The sequence below is a fragment of the Buceros rhinoceros genome, unplaced genomic scaffold (assembly GCF_000710305.1).
Source record: "Buceros rhinoceros silvestris isolate BGI_N320 unplaced genomic scaffold, ASM71030v1 scaffold33945, whole genome shotgun sequence".
Lineage (NCBI taxonomy): Eukaryota > Metazoa > Chordata > Aves > Bucerotiformes > Bucerotidae > Buceros > Buceros rhinoceros.
Genome location: NW_010412838.1, coordinates 1,233 through 7,527, shown reverse-complemented (window position 1 = coordinate 7,527; position 6,295 = coordinate 1,233).

Below are 6,295 nucleotides of genomic sequence, written 5' to 3'. Positions count from 1 at the left end.
GTGACTTCTGCCGGAGGAGCCACTGCCGCTCCTTGTGTACCAGCCCATTAAATGGAGAGAGTGTTCCTAGTTTTGTAATCATTTCTCGTTCAACCTCATTTCCAGCCAGACCTGGAAAACAAAGTTGCTTGCACGAGCACCCCTGCCAGAACGGCCTTCAGCTGTTGTCGTCGGAACGCAGAGGTTATTCCGGGATGAACGGTCAGAAAGCTCTATTCGGCCTCTGTGCCTCGGCTCCCACGAACTCTAAATCACTGCAAGTTCTGTAGCTGGGGCAAAGTCTGAGGAAGCCGAGTCATCCGTAAGAACTCCTTGCGTCATCAAGTGAGGCAGTAACTGTGGGTGCCCGTGGCTGTGGTGGACTCCCCCCACCCTCCAGTTATCCCAGGCTCGTGTGAGCTCACCAGGGGTCGCGCATGCCGAGGATACCCGTGCCTCGACTCCCTACCCGTGGGAGCCGTGGTAATCAGGGTGATCAGGGCAGAGCCTCAAAAGGACTTGACTTCTGTGCGTCTTCCAGGTACCTGCAGGTTCCCTGGGTTGCACGGCAGAACGTTTAAGCCATTGATACAACACTATCCCCGTGGCTGATTATGGCTCTAATGGACGCTTTTTTTTTTCTTGATCTGTTGCATGGTTCATACACCTGAATATACTGAGATACGAGTTACCGGTTAGGAAGAGTTATCCTGGAAGAATATTTCAGAGAGGTTCGTCTGGAGAGGCTGCGAGTGTTGAGAACGGTATGCGAAGGGGAAAATGTAACGTTGTGTTTAAGCTTCTGGGGAAGAAAAAGTTTTCTACAGGCCAGGGGTGAGGCACAGTTAAAGGTGGGTTCATTTAAAGGTGGGAACGGTGTGGTTTCCACAGCTAGACTAGTGTCACAGGCAGGCAGGTGGCACCGTCTAACTCTGTGTGAGGTTAGTGACACAGGCAAGAGCCATCTGAGAAGCAGAATTTTGTCTTCAAAAGATGGTGTTAAGGTGCAGTTAGTGACCACAGGTAAGTCATTAGGGATTCGCTCCTCCTGTGGTGCAGCGCTGACGGCCTTCTCGCTGCCCGTGGTTGTTAGGAAGGGTTGGGAGCCGTTTGGAACATCGGGAGCAGACACTGGCTAGGCGAACGCTGTGAGAACAGCTGGCCCTTGGGTGCAGAGGGTTCGGGACACAGGGGTGTGCGCCCCGCGTTTGTGAGTTCCGCCTCAGGACGTGGCTCGCGGAGGGAGCGGCCGTCAGCCAGGTGCCGTGTTCAGTGGAAACCTCCCCGGCTGGGGTGCGCCACTCCTGCTGCTTGCAGGGGAGAGGATGCTGCTGCTCTGAAGCCAGGGAAGACAAGGGCACAAGAAAAAGGCTAGTAATGCTTCCAAGCGACTCGTGGTTTTGTGTTCTTCTGCTGAAGTGATTCTGTTTGGCACTTACCCGCTTTCCCAGCAACTCTTAGGTCTCGTTCTTGGAAAATCTGGTGCTTTTGAAGGTCTTTGCCAAAGACGCAGGTGTCAGCGACGCGTGTTTGTAGGATGTATGAAGGGAGAGATCTGGAAATGCAGCCATGTGACTAGAAATAGGAATCAAGGCTGGTTTTTCTCCCTTAGCTTGTGGGAATCTTTATGCTTCGCTGTCACTCCAGTGCTTTTCCAGGGTCCCCACTCGGGCATCTGTGCTGTCGGTCCACAGCTGGCACGGTGTGTGTTCTTGGGTAAGGGTAACTCTCGGTGTTGTGCAGTGCAGCGGAGAAGGAAAAGCTGCTCTTCCCATCAGCTGTGCTGGAAAATCACTTTCTTCTCTCTAGACCATCTCCACTCTGTCAAGTCCTCGCTTGGCCTGGTCGGAGCCTTAGTCTCACGTTTTACACCTGAATTCAGAGGTCTTACTTAGTTACTTGTCCGAAAGTTGGATTTTTTTTTCCTCAGTGCTGCTGGGTGGGCAGTTTGGAAAGGCTGCAGAAGGATGCTTGGGATTTTGTTCACAAGGTGGCACTAGCCACTAACCAGTACCTTCCTCCCAGCCAGCAGGCATGGTCTAAACCTTGCCCGGGGTGGGGGGGATTAACTACAGACCGGGCAGCTAGAGCCTCTCTTACAGGAGTTTCGGCCTCTTGCTGTCTACTGAGATGGCCCCGGCTCTTGAAGAGGAAACACCGGGGTCTTCACAGACAGCAGAGTTACACCTCAGAGCGGCTTGCTGTTGCTGTCTACTGAGATGGCCCCTGCTCTTGAAGAGGAAACACCGGGGTCTTCACAGGCAGCAGAGTTACACCTCAGAGCGGCTTGCTGAGCGGGAAGGTTCTCAGCACGCTGCGAGGGAGAGGGAGGTGGAACGTTGTTACCTTATGGGCTGCCGGGGTCCCAACTGCCTCTCCCGGGAGGCGGTAGTTGGTTGAGTTCAGAGCTTGCAGTTTGTTTCTGTTTGAGTCACACCGAACTGTTACCGTAGAAACTGCAGTGACTTAAGATACAGATTTCAAAATGTGGTGCCTTCATACAGCATTTTTTTAACTCCTCAAAAATACCAGACAGATTTCTGTGCAGAAGAGCTGCTCCTGTTTTCTTCTCACTCCGTTTTTCTTGCTAGATGAGCTGCGCTTCGGTCGCGCTGCCGCTCCAGCAGAGCGGCACATGACCGGGGAGGCTGTAGCTCTCCCATCGATTCCTGTGTGAAGTCGGCTGTGCTTTCGTTGGCCATTTCACGCTTTCTCCTGCTTTAGTAACCCCCTTTTTGTCTCCAGCAAGCCCGTCTCATTTCAAGGGAAATCTCGCTGGCTTTCTCTCTCACTTTAAACGCTGTGTGTTTAGTATAACCCGTTACCAGGCAGCGCTAATAAGCTACATGTAAAATTGCCTCGGCTGCATTTTATGCCACAGTAGTTCTTTTGGAAATTAAATATTTGAATTAGTGTAAATGCTAATTACCTGTCAGTGCAGAAACCCATTTGTGAACACGCAGCTCCTCTCCTTGCCTTTCTTACGCTTTCCCTTCGCTTTGCTTGGCGCTGGCTTATCCCTGCTGTTTGCACAGGTGAGTGGGATCTGCCAGCCCCGAAATAAGGAGCTCCCTGGAAGGGCTGCGTGGAGTGAAGCCTGTCACCACGCGAAGCGCAGAGGCTGTATCCAAGGTGGTTCCTTCCCAGACAAGAGGCAGAAATGGAGCAGGCTGAGAGCTGCTTTTTCCTTCTTCCCAGGACAGGGGTGGTGAGCGGGACTCCGGGGGGTGTTCCTGGCGCTTCCAGGAGAAGTGCCCCAAAGGACTCTCTCCCCACAGGCAGCCCCTTCGGGCACCGTTCTCCCTGGCCCCTCTCCAAGCAGTATGCCTGTCTCCCAGGTCATCCCGTGGGCTTTCTTGCTCAGAGCCTTCTTACTTATTGCCAAGGGCCTGATCCTGCAGTGCTGAGCCGTGCCCTCGGTTTCTGCTGGCTCTGTGGAGGGGCCACAGCACCCCGCAGGTTTGGGCCTCGAGGCGTTTCAAGAGAAGGTGCTTTGATGTGGAACTGCAATCGCGGTTTACAGGTGACACCGCGAGCAGTGCGGTACTGGAGTCCCTGCGCAGGGAACTGTCCTCCCTTCCCAGCCCCGCCGGCTTGTCCTGAGCTCCCGGTACAGTCGTAGTGTCTGCCTACCACTTCCTCCCCGAGCAGCTGGTGGTCAAAAAGAAAACGTGTCCAGTGCTCTCTAGGACCAGGCAGGGCAGTGGCATCCCTCGGACAGTTCGTGCCCAGCATGTGCAGTGCTTTGCTCGGCTCCCAGCCTCTTCCTTTCTGCCACCCTCCCAGCATGAAACAGGGAACAAAAGGCACCCAGAGGCCTATGGTCGCTCCCTCCTCTCTTCACAGAAGGTGACTGGAGGCGCGACTGTTCCACGTCGGAACTAATCGGTGGTCACAGCCACCTCTGCGACATGCCAGAGCGTTGTACCCCTGAGAAGCAGGCACAGCCTGGCACAGGCGGGTGGAATTGGCCACCAAGTTCTGCGGTGGCTCGCATTGAGCCAGGGTGGGCAATTAGGGCTCGTCCTCAGAATACAGCAGACTGTGGCCAGGCTTCTTGGCAGCCTGTGACTATTGTATGGCAGATGGTACATGGAGGAAAACGGACTAAGAAAATATTCTGAGTGGGGAAAATGTCACAGCTAAAAATGCCACCGCGGCTGACGTTCTGTGGGAAAGCAGAGGCAACGGAAAAAGCCTTTTGTGCAGCCAGTGGCACCAGTCAAAATGAAGAGTCACGAGATCTTTTCTTCCTTGCACTCTGAATCAGTCGATGTCTCAGGCTTCTGAGGCACGCTTCACCCTCCATGACTTTCAGCAAATAAAGATAAGTGGGGAGGCTGGGGTTTGGTTTGGTTTTCAACGAGGGAATTCAGGGTGAAAATGCAAACTGAGGCATCAGCTTTTTCTGTCCGGGATTTAACACGGTCCCTGATGAGCTGCTGTAGCTGATGGCATCTGAGACAAAGCGATCAGAGAAGGATTGTTACTAGAGCACACAAACCCGAGCAGTTCTACTGATCAACTGTAATTTGCAAAGTGGAGGAAAACACTCAGGCCGGTTGAGGAAACTGATGGACGCAGCACAACTGTCCGGTCCTGCAAAGTCAAGGCTGCGGGCTACAGGGGCGGGGATCCAGGGCCCAAAGGCACAGCAGAGCCCGGGGCTGGATCCTCCAGATCCAGACGGGGCGATGCAGAGTCTCTGGCGAACACGGTGAGGACACACCAGGTATACCACCAGCCGTGGGCTGTGAGATTTGCTGGTGGCAGCAGTGAGCACAGGTGGCACTGGAGGATAGTGAGCTTCAAGGGGGAAGGAGTGGATGCTGCTGCAGCTGAAGCGATACAGTCTGATCTCACCTCAGCGAGTAGGACATGAGTTAGAGGGGGTTAGCCAGAGGGGCACAGAAATGGAATATCAACACAGAAACAGGCTGAAGCGGTGATGGTCAGAGGTGGGAACTGACGGACTGTGAGCTGTGAGTGGGCACTCTTACAGTTTGTGGGGGGCAGGAGGGGGATGACAGTAATTGTGATGGGTATCTGGAACTTAGCTAGTTGTCGACCTCATGCAGATATGTCCATTAGAGAGGCAGGAGGCAAAAGAAAAATATAGGAGCATTTGAGAGTGATTAGCAAAGTTAACAATATTTGTAACACAGCACCAAACAGACAGTCCAGCCGTTTCATAATTCAGCCCTTAGTAAAGTTCCCCTTGCCTGGGCAGGGACAGGCAGATGGAACCACAAAATCAGGAGGGGAGCTAACAGCACGGACACCCTTTGGTCTCCCATTATTGTGGGAGAGGGCAAAACCCGGAACCATCTGCCTCACATGTGAGCCCACATACACTGAACAGGCACTTGGAAAGGCAGCGGTTTTCCAAGACCTGGAAGAAAAATGCTTGAAGATGTCAAATATTTTCTCTTATATACCTGCCACACAGGCACTCCCGTGGGGCTGTCCATGTCCCCTGCTCATCCTGAAGCCGCCTGTTGCTGCTGGGGATTTCTTGGTGCTTGAGAGATTTCACTGGAAGATGTGAAGGACAATAAATAAATGGTGAGAGGAGGAAAGGTCTACACAGAGAGCTGCTTTGGCAGCCGGGGTCACCGCGGCGGCTCCTGCTCTCACGGGCGTTTTCTTGGCTGACAGCAGCTCGGGGATCAGGCGCAGGCAGCGGGTGGGTGCTGATGAGCACCGGCGGTGCGGGGTGGGCAAGGGAAGCCCCTTCCCAGTAAGGTACGTTCTGGATTCCGCAGCCAAGAATGCCCACACATCATGACTGTCAGCACTTGTGGGAGGGGAAGCTCCGTCAGCAGGCGTGCCAGAAACACCTAGAAGAGAGATCTGCGCATGGGAGGAACCGCGCGGAAATGCCGACTCGAAAGCAAACTGTGCGGCAGATGAAAGCAATCAGTGGCTTTTCGACTTCTCGCTGACTCTGTCCAGAAACACCTAGAAGAGAGATCTGCGCATGGGAGGAACCGCGCGGAAATGCCGACTCGAAAGCAAACTGTGCGGCAGATGAAAGCAAGCAGTGGCTTTTCGACTTCTCGCTGCCTCTGTGGCTTGTCAGTCCACGTGTAAGACAGCCACGAGACCCTTTTAGTACCTCTTTTGGAAGGAAGAGAAGTTTTGAACCCCAAATTGTATTTCTTCCTCGCATTTCTTTCCCCCCTTCAGGCATAGGGGTGTTTCTTTGCTCACACTGCCATCTTCCACTGCAGCGCCCCAGGCAGGGGCGGCAGCGGAGCGCGGCGCTGGCGCAGGCTGGGGCAGGCGCAGGGGCAGGGTATCCCGCCGCGGGTGC